Here is a 19,262-nt window from a genome sequence, read left to right as displayed (position 1 = left end):
GGCCGGATATTCCATTCCTAAATATGAAAGGCCACCGGCTTTATATGGTTCACTTATGCCATTTTACAGTCCAGGCAAGTAGGCCCTGATTCTGTCATCAAACTCCTTTTTGCCTTCTGCCTCTGAAAGCTCCAGTCTGAGCCTGCATCTGTGACCATGAACTTTGTCTCATTCTCTGCGCGGCTCACGAAGCCTGACATCAGCCTATTTTCTGCCAAGAACTGTATTTCACCTTCGAATTATCTGCTTCCCCCTCAGCCGATGCATTCCTGCCTAGTAGTTTAAGTAAACATTCTTCCAGTTACCAAGCAAAAGGCCCGGCTTCTCTGTCCTCATGCAAGTAATTCATAGCCCTGTCACCATGGAATATTCCTACCCCCTCGCATTCAGTGTAGACACTTAGACGCTTGTAACACGCACGCACAGTCAGTATAGAATAGATTCTGTCCGAGAGTCCTTCTTTTATGAATAACATAGTTCTTTAAACATAGGATGTTAGATATGATTCGGGATTAGGTTGACCTGACCCCCCAGACTTTTCGTCTCCACATGTAGAGCTAATGTCAAGTCCCCTTCACCCCCTAGTTACACGTCAATTACACGTCATGCTGCTGCGCGCGCATCTATGCCAAGTATTATCTTATAGATCCACCTATGTACGACATCATAACCAATCATGTTTCCTTTTTACTCCTTATTACACCCATTTTCGGTTACGCAGGTACCACGTCAAGTTCCTTATCAATTGTTACGCCTACTGTATTTGCTTCATTATAATGTATGTACTATAAAAGTTACTTTTTGTCAATAAAGTATGTACTTCACTTCCTGAACCCCCGTGGTGATGGAACTTGGAGCATCCGATTATAATCGATTATTGGAATAAAGCCCATTCCGAAACTCTAATATCGCGGATTCTGCCTCTCATTTTACTGAGCTATTTTATTATGATTCTGTATCAAATTCAGTCCCGGTAAAGGAATTTTATTTACCACATGATGGCGCCCGAACAGGGACACTTTCTCATCTCACGCGCCGGCGGTGAGTTGTAGGCCCGGTCTCCTGCCACAGCTGGACGGACAATTACACGTACCAGCAGGATTTCCTGTATCTCCCTCCGGTCAAGCGGGGGCGACTGAGACTACGATCAACACCCAGACGAGGCGGTGAGAAGTGCGAAGTATCCCGACCAGAGCCTAGCTGAGAGAGCAAGATCCGAGGTATACCGAGACCCACCAGTTCGAAGTCAAGTCCAGTTCCCGACGAGTCGAGTCGAGTCCAGTCCGGTTCAAGTTCAGGTTACCGAGGCCTTCCGTTTCCGAAGCTACCCGGTGAGTACCATTACTGGGGAGGCATTTCTGACGTGCACATAGGTTGTGCCGGTCGAGACGGGTTTGGGTACACAAATCCGGTCTGCACTGTTTTAGCAGTGTATCTGTACTGTTTAGCAGTATATCAAGTATTCCGAAGTATCTAGTTATTGTCAAGAATTATGCTTGGTGATTAGTTATGCAGACGATCATCATTGTTGCTTATTCTAAAGGTTAAAAAAATGTTTAATGTTTAATGTCTAATGTGTTAAACGTCCTGCATATTGTGGTATGAATGGTTGTTCATTAGTGTGCTTTTGTATTAAGTGTGTTCAAAATTAAGTATCGGATCAGTTGTCAATATGCCGCTCTTTTCGAAATTAAGACAGATCACTACTAGGAAAGGGGTACTTGAAGAAGCCGTCCCTATTCCTCCTAGGGATACTCCAGGGCACTTCATGTATCACAAACATGGCTTAGACGCTATATTATTTCTTGATTTATGGGTAGACTACACCAAGGGATTACCAGAAAGTCAGAGGTGGCCCGCAGCTGGGACCTGGGATGCAGAGTGCATCATGAAAGTCGAGGAAGAATTATGGAAAAGGAAAGTCAGACAGTCACAGAAAGACGCCGTTGAGTTATGGCGTAAAGAATCTCATAGACGTACAGAAAAAGCACGTAGACAGGAAGAGAAGAGTAAAGAAAGTTCAAATAAAGTTCAAGAAGATCTATTAATTGAGGAAGGTATCCGAGTGAAATCAGAACAAGTAGATAGACAAAGAAATGCCCTCATGAATGGTATGTATCCCCTTCTAGCCGAAGGATTACCTAAGGCTACTCTAGAGATACCGAAAGACTTGTCACCCCCATTATTCCCAATTAAGGTACATCCTAAGGGGCATCCTAGAACCGCAGAAGATGTTTTTCTTTCCTCATATTTAGATGACGTAGCTCCCGAGTATGCAAATTCCGCCCCACATAGACCGCATACCAGGGAGGTCCAACGCCAAGATCCAGCACCCGTATCCCTACAGCAACAAGTCGAGTCACAAGTTCCGGCAAGCACATCTGTTTCCGCATCTGTCCCTACAGGTACTTCCATAGCTGTGTCCACACCTATAGTTGCCGTGTCACGTTCGACGAATCCTTTCACACCCGACGCCCCAGATGGGGCCACGGGAGGTGCTACCAATACTTTTTCCACTCCACCTAGAATAAATAAACTTATTTTTCAAGAGTCAGCGCATTCACGTACACCCAAATTCGTAAGTGAACGTGCGCTTAAGGAACTTCTTATAGATTGTAGATATGACCCGGTGATCGGTAAGGAGGACGAAATGATCCTGGCATCATTACGTATCAGACGAGCCGCAGGGTATTTAGCGAAGTTACCAGGAATGACTGCGCATCTAGATAAAATATATCATTTTGTTCAAACAGGACGAGATCCAGAATGTATTAACAGAGCTATGGAATACCAGAAAGTAGAGATACAGGGGGAGCTGTTACGTTTCCTCATAAACTGTGTGATCAGAAATCAAGACCGACCGGGGGTAGACCCGGATGCAATGCAAATTCTTACAAGATGGAGCCAGAATATATCAGAAGGGAGACACGATAAGCAAAATTGTATAATAGCCATGTGCCGAAAGATCCGTAAAGAAATAGAACACCTACACGAAGAGCGATTAGAGACAGACGAGTTCGAACCAAGCGAGGAAGAAGGGTCAGGACCGCCCGCGGGACAGTTAGACACCATAGCCTATGTAGGTAGAGGAAGATCTTGTAATAGGGGTCAGACTAGATGTCATACTGACTCAATACGTCCGATATTTCCAGATAATAACAAGAATTTCCAAATACCTATAATTAATATAAGGTCTAACGAGCATTCGTTCCAAACTGCCGACAAACTACTCCGAGAACGAAGGGGTTATCATTTTCTCGATTCTATGGATGAACAAGATTTAGCCAGGGCAGCTGTCCATTGGGTGGACAGTCCCGGAAAATATAGTGATGCTACAGTAGTACGCACATTTTTGAATCTCACCCCAGATGAACAGAGGTTAGCTGGGATTTATATGATTCAACAACTCATTATACTATATCGGAGTCAGCATTCGGACCCTGGTCCTTTACCTGACATATTGACTGAATTGCTTACAAATAAATGGAGAGGTCCAGGTACTGAATTAATTAAAGAAATTCTAATATCAAGAAAGCAGTATATTCTGTTTGTATGCTCAGAGCATGCCTCATTGCCCGGCAAGGAAAGAACCACGTATCACATGGATAGACAGAATCCCTTACGAGAAGTACACCCAATAAAAGGCGAGGATGACCAGTTTAGGCGCGTATTTGTATATACGCCCATATCAAAAATAGAACTGTTGCAAATGAAGAAAGTGGTACCCAGTCATGACAAAGATCCAGCGGGTTTTCACCGAGAAATTAAAGACATGTTACTCATGGGAGAGTATACCTATCCCGACATTATGACAATATTAAAGGTGTTGATGCCTGCTGACATTTATGAGAAACTCAAGGAAAAAGAGTGGGAGGTAGGAGACCAAAAGATAGAATGGTCAGCATTGGAAGCAGAAGAAAGGGCCCGAACTGCAGGAGCAGGACTTGGGGATAAAACTAAAGCACTACCAGGTTTACTAGTACAGGTACTGCCACGTTTATTAACTACGAAAAAGGAAGATTGGGGTACAATTTCAGCCTGTAAACAGAAGCAAGATGAAGACACTAGTGATTACTATGCCCGATTCGAGAAATGTTTTGGTATAAATAGTGGCATAAAAGCAAGTAGCGAATCATACCCGCATCTGTTTGTAACAAAATTAGTAGAAAATGCTCTGCCCCCAGTGAAGAATAGAGTATTAAAATTCGAGAGTACCTGGCAAGGTAACACTCCAACACAAATGTTACAAATGTTACAGTACCATCACAATAGAATTAGAGAGGAACAAGAACATGAACACAGACGCATGAAAGACACAAAAATGAAAATGCTAGTTTCCCAGACAGTACCAGCTGAAGGACATAAAAAGGGTATGACACATTCCGATTCAGCAGGACCTGTAAAAGGGACATGCAATTATTGTAAAAAGCCAGGTCATTATGTACACGATTGTCCAGTGCTAAAACATAATATCTCTATAGGTAAAACACAAGAAAGATCACGGCCACTAAGACAAGATCAGAATGAACAAGGAGCTATGCAGCATGCCCAGGCCATGCCAGCCGCACAACAGCCAATACAGTTTGTGCCAGCTGCACCACCGTTGCCTGCTGCTGCCACACAGACCACGACACGACAAATGTATCAGACTGCACAGTATGAATATCCTGAGTATCAGCGTTACGCATGAACTAGCCTAGAGAGGGAAGTTGACTTACCCCTTATCGAGATTCCTGTAGATCAAGAAGGACCTTATGTACATAGTGAATTATTAGGTCAAGATAGAAAATTTTTACTCGATACAGGGGCAAGTCGAACAACTATAAAACGTAGTGAAGTTCCAGGGGCACCCCTCTCAGGCTCTCAGAATATTTCCCTTGGTTTTTCAGGAAAACCTATTGTTAATGAAGTATCACAGCCTCTTCCACTTACGATAGGACCTTTGACCCGAACTACAGATTTATTGCTTACTAAATCATGTCCAGAAAACTTGCTAGGAATAAAAACTCTGAAAGCCCTAGGAGCCATAATATGTTGTTCTCCGGAAGGAGTAAGGTTGTTTTTACGTGATTTTAAAGGTCACTATGTATCTAGAGACATGGATCCCCGACTACAGACTTTACCTACACATCTATGGGCACAAGGCCCTACTGATGTTGGTTGCATGAATATTACACCATATCGAGTCACACTCAAGGCAGGAGTGGTGCTACCACGAATGCGACAATACAAGTTACCACCAGATGCTGTAGTGGCTTTACTACAAATCATTGACGAGCTAATTGCCCAAGGAGTAGTTGTAGAAACAGACTCCAATGTATGTAATTCACCAATAATTCCGATTCTTAAACGAACAGATCCTACAGCCCCGCCAGTATATCGATTGGTTATTGATCTGCGCGAGTTAAACAAATGCATTGTGCCACAATTTCCTGTGGTTCCAGATATCTCGTCATTATTGACAGCTATTGATTCTGAAGCAACATTCTTTACTGTAATTGATCTCAAGAATGCCTTTTTCAGCGTCCCAATAGATCCGGAAAGTCAATATTTGTTCGGATTTAGTTTAAATGGGCGCAGCTTTAAATTCTCACGCGCACCTCAAGGATTTACAGAAAGCCCCAGCATCTATAGCCAAGCACTGAAACGAGAACTTGACAGTATCCACATGCCAGTTAACACTGCTCTGCTTCAATATGTCGATGATCTGCTGATCACCGCGAGAAGCGAACCCGAATGTGAGAAAGCATCACTGACAGTTTTACAATTTCTAGCCGAAAAGGGGCACAAGGTGTCACCTTCTAAGCTGCAATTCTGTGTCCAGCGAGTTGTTTATCTTGGACACTCGCTGTCCAAGGAGGGAAGGCAGCTTACACCCGACCGCATTCAGTTAATAGCTAACATGCCAATACCCAAGACACAAAAGGAAGTGCGAGCTTTCATAGGCCTCACGTCATATTGCAGGCAGTGGATCCCTCAGTACGCATTTCTAGCAAAACCACTCATTCAGTTAACCACACAGGAGGCAGCCACACCGACTGTTCTCCCTTGGACTCAGGAACACACACAAGCTTTTGAAAGCCTAAAGAAAGCTTTATGTCAAGCACCCGTTTTAGCAACGCCATGTTACAGAAAACAGTTTACACTCTTTGTTACAGAACGCGAAGGTACTGCCTTGTCAGTGCTCACACAGGAACAAGCAGGAGCACACAAACCATGTGCTTATTTTTCTAGTACATTAGATCCCGTAGCTCAGGCTTTGCCTGCATGCCTGAAATCAGTAGCAGCGACAGCTTTAGCAATCAGACAAAGCGATGCTATAGTGTTAGGACATCCATTGACAGTTCAAGTACCACACGCAGTAGAGGTTCTTGTGAATAGAACGCAAACACAACACTTGACTATAGCACGACTTACGGGGTATGAACTTACATTGTTTCAGCCACATATAGAAATCAGACGCTGTAACACATTGAATCCTGCCACACTTCTACCTGTAATCGGAACAGACCCACTAGCCCATGACTGTATTGAAGTTATTACGATAACGACGAAACCCAGACAAGACTTAACCGATGTCCCATTGTCAGATCCAGACCTGACATTGTATGTAGATGGTTCATGCATGAGAACAAGTACAGGAGAGTTAGTGGCCGCTTACGCAGTCACAACAGATACTGAAGTCATTGAAACTAATCGTATAAATACTTTGTCAGCTCAAGCCGCAGAGCTCATCGCTCTGACACAAGCCTGTATTCAAGCCACGAATAAAAAAGTCAATATATACACTGACTCACGTTATGCATTCGGAGTTGTACACGACTTCGGCGTGCTGTGGCGAGAGAGAGGTTATTTAACTTCCCACGGTGCCCACATTCAGCACGGACCCCTCATTCATGCCTTATTAGATGCAATACATCTACCCACTGCAATATCAATTATGAAATGTAAGGCTCATACGAAGGTTACTGATATCATTTCCCAAGGCAATGATCTAGCCGACAGAACAGCTAAACAGACTGCTCAAACTCAAACCCCCGACATGACAAAGACAATAGTCCCGACACCGACATATTGCATGACAGTTAAAGATCCTACTCTTGACGTAATTGACATACAGACACATGCTACACCAGATGAAATAAAGAAATGGACTGAATTAGGAGGGATCCAAACGGACCAAGGATGGATGATGAAGGAAAAGTCTGTATGGTTCCTTCCTGACTCAATGGTCCAAGTTATAATTAACACTATACATAGTCCAGCACATCTAGGAGAAAAAGCTATGCTAGACAGCATTCAACACATTTGGTTCAATAAACATTTACGAGCAGCAGCAAAACAAAAGGTCCGTACCTGTATGATCTGTTGTCAGTTTAACCCAGGAAAAAGCGTTCCCGTAGAACAGGGTGGATTTCATACTCCTAATCATCCTTTTGAAGTACTCCAGATGGATTATATCCAGATGGAACGATGTCGAGGATTCAAATATGTTCTTGTAGTTGTCTGCGCTCTGTCCCGTTGGACAGAGGCATACCCGGTTTCAGATTACACTGCCCCGACTACTGCCAAACAGTTGGTTCGAGAATTCTTCCCACGATACGGTTTACCACGTGCTGTTCACTCAGATAACGGCCAGCCGTTCTCATCCGAATTAATGAAACACGTTTCACTTCTGTTAGGATATCAGTGGAAATTCCACTGTGTCCGACACCCCGAGGCAGCAGGTCTCGTAGAAAGACATAACCAGATCCTGAAAATCAGAATGTCCAAAATATGCAGAGAAAAAGGTGTCGACTGGGTAGTAGCGTTACCCGTTGCACTCTTTTACATGAGAATGGTAGCACACTCACGAACAGGGCTATCCCCGTATGAGGTGATCTTCGGCAGACCACCGAATATGTGGGGGACGCCCATACCACGCAAAATAACTGATATTGACTGTAATATGCTGACAGATTACTTGGCTTCCTTGATGTCTGCACTACAATCTTGTCGTTCACAGGTAGCTGCAGCCTTTCCCGACAACACTGAGGTGAAACCCCATGACGTTGTTCCGGGTGATCTTGTGTTTGTGAGGAATTTCGACCGAAAGACTCAGCTGGAGCCCAGGTGGAAAGCACCCAAGTTGGTCCTGTTGACCACGAGGACAGCCGTGAAGATCGAGGGCCGCAAGGGCTGGATTCATTCAAGTCATATCAAGAAATTTCATGGACTATCCTCGGATATAGACACTGTGCCCTGCACTCCCTCACAGACTGATTCAAAACTTCCTTTGGTTGAAAAAACTGAAACAGAACTTTATAAAGAAAAATTGAGGCCTAGAACGTCAGACAATTTGATTGTTTAAGTCCTCTCCAAGGTGAAGCGGTTGAATTTGTCCCTGACATGTATCCTCTAGACCTGAATCATGAACAGTCGCGAAAAATGTTGAAACGACAGGCGTATTATAAATCACTGCGTAGCCACTGTATGGGGACATTATTAATTCTGTTTTTATTGAGTCTTTTAATAATTATTACGAGTATGTTGTTGCACATATATTACCCTATTTCTAGACATGTTTATAATGTTACTGCTGAACATTCTTTTAGTGACTTACCTCCGCATGAATTATCTTATAGACTTGCGCTGCGCAATAACACTTTCATTAGTATGTTACATCATTCCCATCAGACTAGTAATGCCACCAATTGTTGGGTGTGTGGCCGACTCCCTCCCTATCAGAATTATGAAGGAGTCCTGCCTTTCTTTCCACATCCATTCACACATAATGGCTCCTGTGGAGCATGGTTTAGTTTAATCAATTCCATAGACTCAGACACAGCAGTTTACCAAGATCATTGGATATGGGGAAACCTGAACCTAGTTTTACTCAAGGTCTGCTACCCTGACAAGGAGGGTCGCCCCAAAAGAACAGGAACTGATCTAGAAAATGAAGTATATGGATTAGGTAATTTTACACCTAATCTCATGATTCTAAATGTCGTATCCGAAGTTGAACTAGTCTTACCCACCATGTCAGTATTCCCAGCGAAGGGTGAATTGTGTGTAAGAAAGGTTGGTTCCATACATATGGGCCATAGTAAATGCACTACTATAGTAGAATTCCGTGATCAAGGCAAATCTTCATTTAAAGCTTCTCGTCACTCCTACTTTATATGTGGTCAGACTGCATATATGCGTCTACCTCCAGATTGGGATGGTACCTGCTACATTGCATTCCTTTTGCCACCCGTTTTTCTAGCCCCTCCTGATTATTACAGAAATATTCATTTAGTACACAACAGAAAGCGGAGAGATCTCCCCATTGTCGATTACACTGAGACGGCATGGGACAAGTATGTAGATTTTAATAAAGGCATCTTTCCCTATATAGGTACTGTTACTAATAGTAAGCTGATACGTAGATTAACCAGAACCCTTGAAGCAGTAGTGAATGAGACTATTTCCGCCTTAGGCAATTTAACAGAAGAGCAGTCTGCTATGCGGATTGTTGTGCTTCAAAATCGTCTTGTCCTTGACGTCATCCTGGCTGATAGGGGCGGAGCTTGTAGGGTCATCGGATCAAGCTGCTGCGTATTCATACCAGAAAATTCGCCATCTGTATATAAAGCCATAACTCGCCTTCATAAGATTGTAAACCAGATACACCAGAACCCAGGCACTTGGACTTGGTCCAGTTGGTTTTGGAGTGTGATATCAGCCTGGGGATGGAGAGTTTTATCCTTCCTAGGTATTGGCCTTCTCATACTATTCAGTTGCTGTCTATGTCTACAATGTGGACCAGCGATTTGTGGTCTGTGTGCCACATCGTGTATTCCACCACCAAGATTTCATTCAAGATCACGGAAGAAGAAAGAAGAACAAATGATGCTATATGAACGGATCAATGGATTGATGAAGATCGATATCTCTTGAAGGGCAAGTAGGGGACAAGGAGGGAATGTGGAAATGTGGATTTTCCTGGTCAATTATGTCCCCTATCTTGGACCCCAACGGTTCTATGTGCATGTCACAAGTACATGTATGTTCCCTCCAGTTCCAGTTATGAAGACGCAAATACATGTGCGTCCACCGTCAACATGTCCTCTGTCAGATCCGCCATGAATAGGCCGGATATTCCATTCCTAAATATGAAAGGCCACCGGCTTTATATGGTTCACTTATGCCATTTTACAGTCCAGGCAAGTAGGCCCTGATTCTGTCATCAAACTCCTTTTTGCCTTCTGCCTCTGAAAGCTCCAGTCTGAGCCTGCATCTGTGACCATGAACTTTGTCTCATTCTCTGCGCGGCTCACGAAGCCTGACATCAGCCTATTTTCTGCCAAGAACTGTATTTCACCTTCGAATTATCTGCTTCCCCCTCAGCCGATGCATTCCTGCCTAGTAGTTTAAGTAAACATTCTTCCAGTTACCAAGCAAAAGGCCCGGCTTCTCTGTCCTCATGCAAGTAATTCATAGCCCTGTCACCATGGAATATTCCTACCCCCTCGCATTCAGTGTAGACACTTAGACGCTTGTAACACGCACGCACAGTCAGTATAGAATAGATTCTGTCCGAGAGTCCTTCTTTTATGAATAACATAGTTCTTTAAACATAGGATGTTAGATATGATTTGGGATTAGGTTGACCTGACCCCCCAGACTTTTCGTCTCCACATGTAGAGCTAATGTCAAGTCCCCTTCACCCCCTAGTTACACGTCAATTACACGTCATGCTGCTGCGCGCGCATCTATGCCAAGTATTATCTTATAGATCCACCTATGTACGACATCATAACCAATCATGTTTCCTTTTTACTCCTTATTACACCCATTTTCGGTTACGCAGGTACCACGTCAAGTTCCTTATCAATTGTTACGCCTACTGTATTTGCTTCATTATAATGTATGTACTATAAAAGTTACTTTTTGTCAATAAAGTATGTACTTCACTTCCTGAACCCCCGTGGTGATGGAACTTGGAGCATCCGATTATAATCGATTATTGGAATAAAGCCCATTCCGAAACTCTAATATCGCGGATTCTGCCTCTCATTTTACTGAGCTATTTTATTATGATTCTGTATCAAATTCAGTCCCGGTAAAGGAATTTTATTTACCACAGGGTACATAGTTACTTCTCTTATCACACAGAAAGGCAACAAAATAATCAGCTAACAGGATTTTATCCTTGTATGAAGTGTACAGCCTGTAAGTATAGTAACAGGATAAAGGAATGCAAAATACCAGGGAAGACTAAACGCACTAATATCAATCACCTGTTTAACTGTAATTCAGACTATGTGGTTTATTGTTTACTCAGTAGTTGTAATAAGAAAAACATTGGCAATACAACTCACGTTTGACTTACCCAGTAGCCAGCAATTGGAATTCTTCTGTATTGACCGGGTACCTCCTTGGTAAAGGGAAATAGATAGAGTTTTGAGGCTACAAAAATTAGAGTCAAGGTACATCATAAGTTTGCAAACAGAAATACTCTATGGATTAAATAGTGATGATGAACTTTCAGTCCATGTAGGTGAATAAAAGCGTGCAGTGTCAGGTATAGATAAGGGCAGCTGGATATGAGAAAACAATAGAACCAAATTTATGTAAAAGAAAACACAAAAAAGCTGAATATCTATACGGGATCAATGGAAATACTTTTTGAATCCTGCTAATTAGCCCATTTGGGAATGCTTTTTAGAACCATAAGATAAATTATTACTTCAATACATTGAGGATTATTTAAATTGATGCATGTCAATATAAAGTTAAGTAATTGACAGGAAATATTATGAGTTACACTAATATTTCACAATCATATATGATATTTGGAGAAAAGAATGTAATTAATTAATACATGAATTAATTGAAAAAAATAACTTGATCTAATGTTTGACTTTGGATTTCTTTTGCTAAGGATTTGATAACTTTTCAATTTTAACATATATCAATTCTAAAGCAATTGGAAACTTATAATTGCATTTATTGTGAACATATGATTACTGATGATGACACCGATGAGTAAGAAATCTACATTGTTAATCATGTTATGATGTTATTTATGATCGTTCTAAGATGACTGCCAATTATCCTACCTTCACCACTGCTGAATGTTTGCCTTTATCTGTCAATGAATGACTTGTTGCTATGTGAAGTTTTTCAGATTTGGAAATGTATAAAGGGAGAAGGGATTCATGATGAGCAAACACAGTGACTAAAGCTGTTTGCCAAAACACATCTGTGTGGTTGACAGAGGTGTTGTCAGAATAAATAACACTTTCCGCCACCCTGTGAATGCCGTTGAATTTCCGTTTGCAGAAGCATATATGAATGAGTTCAACCCTCACAGAAGTTGACACCTGCCCACTAGGATAGGCAGAGTTTTGGTGGTATGGGAAACACAAACACATACTGATGCAGGCATAGCCAAGTTACCTAAAGAGGATTATCAGAAAGTCCAAGGACCTTAGGGTTTGCTACAAAATCAAACCTTGGCTAATATCCTGTCCACATTTATGTGTGGTCTATTGAGTGTAATACACCTATAATGCAGCAAAATCAATTTCCACCACATTTTCTACCACATTTTGATAACTCATTATAAGGGCAAGCAGAATACAAGTGTCTCTTTTTGCTGGAGTCAGTTAAAACACAGTGCCTGATATAAACAACCACATAACCTCCTTTCTCAAGGAGTATCCCAAAGGTATTCTCTGTGTCATACAAAATAAAATGTTTGGGTTGGCATAAGGCAGGATTTGAGGGACATTGGGGACAGTAGTTCATGCTTTCTTGTTTTTTCCTTTCTGGATCAAACTTGATATCTCTGATAAGGTTTGTATTTCTTCTCTTTTGGAGAAATAATTTCTGAAAATTGTCACACAAATAACCTTGCAATACACTCCAACTCAGTTGGAACATTTCTAGCTTCAACTTAAACAAGTTACCAGATGACTGCCTTCTAAAATTCAAGAAAGTACATCTTGTTTCTAGTTTAAGGATATTGAATACCATGTACCATTGCCATTTGCATCAAGTACACAGCTTTCTTCTTACACCAGATTCAGATCTTGCACACAGCATTGGAGGAATGAAGCATCTGGCTGTGCTTTTCAACCCTACCTTTGTATTTGTTGTAGTGCAGAATTCAAAGTGGTTTCTGGACTCCAGCCATCTGACCATGCACTGAGACTGAGGATCTTGTCTCGAAATGTGTGGTGGTCAAAAAATAAACGTGTCTATAATTTTGAAATTTGAGGGTTAGTACTTCCTCACAATGTGAGCCACTGCAGTGCACTTTTCCAAGCTACTTCCTAACCACCACCACTATAATCCCTATTTTGTTGATCCTAGTCGCACCATGGGCAGGCATGGCCATAGAAATAGTGCATGAAAAATGAAATTCCCGTGTAGAAATTGCCTAGATACAAGTGATGCTCCTTGTTCGATAGGGGATTTTCTTGATCCAAAATAGATTTCTCCGTTAGTAGCTAATGATGGAGGGCAATCAGATGGTGAAATGCTGGAATCTGCACTCTGGGTATACTTGCAGGTTGTATCTATAACCAGTAGGCATTTCACAAAGTAGATGCAATTTAATACTATACTGAGCTCTCTTGCATTTGGTTCACAACTGTCGTCCTTTGTGTAACACCAAAGAACCCATTTAGAGCTGTGTTTTTTTCTGTCTATAAATGTGTTAGAAATGCCTGGCAACTGGTCCACCACAGTGCAAATTTTAAATAGCTGATAAGAGACTTGAATGTGTCTCATAATGTCCTCAGTGGTATTACTGTGATGCCACAGGCAATGGAAACACACAAAACAACTTTGACTTATGGCAGGAGGCTATATTTGAGTGCAGCACACTAAAAAGGAGCAAGAGAGTAAGATCCAAAGGATGTATGATAGTACATCGCAAACCATTACATCGCAAAGACTTTTACTTCGCACGATTTTCCACCGCATGGCGTTTCAACGCCAATGTTGTTGACCCTATAGCAGAATCCATTACGACGCATACAGAAATATCGCATGCCATTACAACGCGCAATGTTTTCTCTTTTTGGCTCGTAAACTCCCTGGAATTAGGCTGCAGCGAAACCCGGAGTCGTTGTAATGGGTGTTTCCCGGAGGAACAGACGGGGCTCGGCACAAGCAACTGAACGATTAGAGGCAGATGTGGATGGCCTTCAACAAGCGTGTGAGGCATCTGTGGCATAAAGTGCAGGAGGTATTTTGATAAAAGTATTTAGATACCTGGGAACAGGTCAGACCGCTAACGTTTGGCTGTGGGAGTCTGACAGATGTCGTTCGAGTCTAGGCTTGGGCTCAAGGTAAGCAGTTCATGCCTGGTAAGGCGGAGAGTGTAATACTTGATGGATTACTATAACGGGAATATAATTTTATGAGGCCAGGAACCTGGGAAATAAGTATGAGGAATTATGCAGCTTGGAGTCAAGGAACACCACTAGCGAGCTCCCAGTGAAGAAAAGGACATGTACTTTTTTGTAAGGAAACAAGCTCGTAAACAACTGCCTTTAAGACAAAGCAGTAAAAACCTGGAGCATTTTTAAATGACTCCCACTTTGGCTGCCTGCCCCTCAGTTGGCATTTTGAGGTGTGGGTGCACTTGTCAATTATGGTGTATTTTTTCCGCTCCCAGCAAGTGCCTCCTTTTTGGAGCCGCCGCCGTGCGGCACATAAGGGGTTAATCACAGAAGGGGTTAAGTGCCAGCTGTGATTCAGAGGCCCCCTTCTCAGGCTGCCACACAACACCTTCACTCCTGCTTCATATCAGTCAATCTGGCCGCCCCTGAAAACTGTTGGAGCCCCTTGCACGATTGTACAGACTAACCAATACTTGCACTGAAGTATGCATTGCTTACAGTCCACTCCTCGTTGTGCCAGCACGGGCCGGCAAAGTGATCAGGGGCCTCTCTATTATTGTATCCTCCTTTGCAAACGTCACCGAAGTAAATGTGTCCGCTATGTAAAACCCAGCGATGTTAAGCCTCCCGCGATGTTAAACCCGCGTTGCGATGGCAGCGCGTGAATACGGAGTCGTTGTAATGGGTGTTTCCCGATCCAAAATGTCCTCAATTCTTCAGCATTGGATGGAGTCCACCGGTTAACTTTTGAACGGTACTGAATCCTGGCATGAATTTGTACTGAAACACACCATTTGGAAAAGGCAAAGCTTTGCAGGATTTGCAGAATGATACAAAGCATGACATTTTGAGCCCCCATCATCAAGACACACCAAAAACTAGATCTCTGCAGCCACCTCAGTTCACAGTATCCACTATACATGGGTCAAATCAAGTGTAGCATAAACCAAATCTGAAACAAACCATCCTAAAAAAGGAAAATATTTATGCAATGCAGGATGATGTAAAGCATGGTATTTAGTGACCCATTATGAAGGCTAGTCCACAACCTGACCGCTGCAGGCAACTCAGGTTACAGGATCCATTATCTAGGGCTCTCATGTGCCACTAACCAGTACTGAAATGCACCTTTAAGAAAAATCAAATAATTAATGGAGTGCAGGATGGCATAAAGAATAACATGATCAACATTAACCCTTTCACTGCTGGGGGGTGCGGGGGGGCAGCGCGGTGGCGCTGTGCTCATGACGGAGCCGCTCCGTCATGAGCCACGGTTGGGCTGTGCTCATGATGGAACGGTTCCGTCATGACTCCGCCCATTTGCGTTGTCCCCCCGCACAGGCGGGGAAACAGCGCCGCGCAGGCGGAGCGGCCGCCAACGGGCGTGTCATGACGGAACCGTTCCGTCATGAGCACACGGCAACCGTGGCTCATGACGGAACGGTTCCGTCATGAGCAGGGAAGGGGTTAAGCAGTTATGAGCATTCTAATTCCTAACTATAACGTCTCTGCAACCTTGGGTTTTTTAAGTGAATTTCTAAGGATTTTTAAATTCTATTTCCTTACAATAACATCCTTGTAACCTTTAGTTTATTAAGTGAATTTCTATGGTTATTTATCTAGTAGTCGCATTTAGAGGGGTGGAGAAATAGGGTGGTGCCTCCATCCAGCTTTTTGCAATCCTGCTGTGTGGAAGTTACTGTAGGTAAGAGGAGAAGTTCTTGGCCCCCAAGGACCATCACAGTCCAATGAGACTTCATTCCCTAATCAGTAGTTCACCAGAAGGCATGTTTGCAATGTGGTGGAGTAAGGGGCATAGCCTCCGAAGATCTCTGAGCAATCCCATTATGTGGGACTTACTGGCTGTAACAGGAGGGGCTCCTGGCCCCTAAGGACCCTCGGTACCCAAGAGGACTACATCACTCAACAAGTAGTGAGCCAGGAGGTGCATTTGAATGTGGTGGAGAAAAAGGGCATGGCCTCTAAACATCTCTCAGCACTCCCTCCGAGTGGAACCTACTGGAGGTAACAGGAAGGGCACTTCATCTCTCAACCAGCAATGCACCAAGAGGTGCAATTGCAGAGTGTTGGACAAAGGGGGCAGGGCCTCTGATGAGCTGCATCAGGATTCACAGTTCCACCGGGGACAGGTATTGCTCAGCAACCTTGGGGATCTGGATTCCCCAGCTTGTTGAATAAAAACAGGCAATTTATTGGCCATTATAAGTCCCTCTGAGAACCCTATAACACACTCACGGGGACAGTATACCTCTACCCTGAAACCCTTTATTCGCTTTACATAGACATTTTCAGCCTTGTGTATGGTTTTGATACATAGAATGGAGGCTGCAACTTCCCAGTCAGGTTGCAGCCAGCTAATCAGGGCCCTGCTATTGCACACGGACCCCTGGATCCTCCGTGGTGGAGCCGCACTCCTAGATATACAAATTTCGATTTCAGTTAATAGCTTAAAACTACTGTGCAATTTTACACCAGATTACCAAAAGGCACTGCTCTGGATGAAGATCTACCTTTCTGATAAATTTGGGGTAATTGAATCCAGCGTTTTAGGCTGTAGTCGTGTATAAAGTCCCTTTGACAATTTGCATGAGGAAAATGCATTTTGGGCCACTCCCCCTTTTTCTCAGCCCCAGCTTGACCGATCATCCTGAAACTTTCAAGACAGCAGCTGCAGCGACTGTCAAATATAGTTTGAAAATGTTATGAATATTCATCATTTGGCACTAAACTTACTAACAAAACAAAAATTGATTTCCTATAGAATCTGGGTTCAAGTAAAACTACCTTCTGGATTTGTCACATAGATGATCTGTACATAATTTGGAAGGGTCTCAAACACAAACTGTCATTTATTTAGCACATAGTGCTCAGAATGATCTGAAACTTGTTTTTACACACCAGATATGTGGACTTTCTTTACGTATCTATCAAGATAGTCCGCAGGAGGATACTAACCAGTCTATACCGCAAGAGCAAGGCAGGCAATAGTGTTCTTGATGCGAACACCCTACACCCATATTAGTTGCAATGGAGTGTGCTGTATGGGGTATTGGTGAAGACCAATTGGAATTGAAGGGAGTTTCAGTGAAAAAAAGAAGGGAGCATCACTTCCAGATTCAGAGGTAGGGGCCACCACTCTAAGGTTCTAAGACCTGCTAGCCGTAAAGCTGCCCAGGCATCCAGGTAAAGGCAGTTAACTAAAATAGAGAAGAAGTGACAGGACCCACATGTGGCGTCAGATTTATATCGGCACTTACAGTGGTGAGTCTGGTGCCTTCAGAAAAATGCTTAACTGGCATTGCACCTGTTTAAGACAGTCCTGGTCATAAGTAGATTTAGGCCACTCAAACCCTCATGACTTACCATAAATAAAAATTGCTTAAAAACTTTTTGGTACACAGCTACACTAACATTCAAGCAGACGGGAGAGGTTGGATGCAAGAACATAATGGCTTTTATAAGTATGGCAGGTCCAAAGTCTTTAAAGGGAGCAGCAACCAGAAAGATTATTCACTTCCCATGGTAACCACACGCCACATAAATAGGTTCATCACATGTGGGAGTGATTACTTGGTCTATGTTCTCCAATGTCTGTGGTTTTCAATATGTTGACAGTAACATATGCCCTGTGATGAAGAGAGTTATAAAACACTATAAAGCTATTGAAAATGGTGATGTAAATTACCCAGTTACCAGACATTGGGCGAGAGTGCAGAAACTGAATGTTAATCTGATGATGTATTTTGGTATTAACAGCCCAACCACTAGGTTCTCTGTTGGTAGTTTATTTATTCAAGATTGGGGTTAATATGAGATTAATCTGAGGTAGATAAAATGTGGATTGTAGAGCATATAGCAGGGAATTATGTCACATTATGTTTCTAATGTCAACCTGACATTGATGAAATGATTAAAGCAACATGTATCTTTCACAGGTACTCCAAGTAGTGTCCCGGTGCTTATCAAAGGTCAAGAAAGATGGAACACTTAACATTTATTCCTTCACAAAAAGTCAGATTTTCAGCATTTTTTTAAACACTGCAACATTAATAAACTCACAATACTCGGGGGGGGGGGGTGATTCCATGCTGCTGAGCCAAAGACCCTCCGTCCACTCTGGCATATCAAATTCTGGGAGTCATTGATAGCAATGATTAACAATGATTAGCAGACCTCAGGGATCTTGAGGGAGCATTGAACATGAACCTCGTTCTAAGATAGACCACCCCATTTTGGTAGAGAGCTCTAGTACTGGAGCCTTGAATAAGATTCTTTCCCTAATAGGAAACCAGTGAAGACCACGCAAACAAGGAGAAATCAGAGTTATAACTGGGAAATTCAGAAGAAGGTGGGCTGCTGCATTTTGGACCACTTGAAGCCTGTCCAACAGATGTTCTTTTAGCCTATAATAATCCAATCTGAATAACCTTTTTTCTGCTGAACAGGTCAGGTAGTTTGTTGAAGAGCACAATATACCAAAACAAGTGTCATTTGAGGTTTAAAATACAAACGGTCTTCAAATTTGACCCCTAGATTCTTGACTACACGTAACTGCGGGCGTGGAGGAGTTGCATCCTTAAGTCAGAAAGTCTGCTAAAATTCTGGAGGAATATTGCCAAAAATAAAAAAATCTGTTTTATCTGAATTATACTTCAGTTGGAGTCATATCATCCAGTGGGAAACTGCAGTCAGGTACATTTGATCTGTGCTCCTGTGATCTCTTCTCCCCTTTCCACAAGAGAACAACAGCTGCATGTTATCAACATAAGAAATAACTTTTGTCACAAGGTCTTCAGCTATCTGTGCCAGGTTATTGAGATAGATATTGAATAGAGTTGGGTTTAGGGCAGGTAAAGGAAG

Source organism: Triturus cristatus, chromosome 2_1 (genome assembly GCF_964204655.1).
Source record: "Triturus cristatus chromosome 2_1, aTriCri1.1, whole genome shotgun sequence".
NCBI classification, from domain to species: Eukaryota; Metazoa; Chordata; class Amphibia; order Caudata; family Salamandridae; genus Triturus; species Triturus cristatus.
This window is presented reverse-complemented; position numbering follows the sequence as displayed.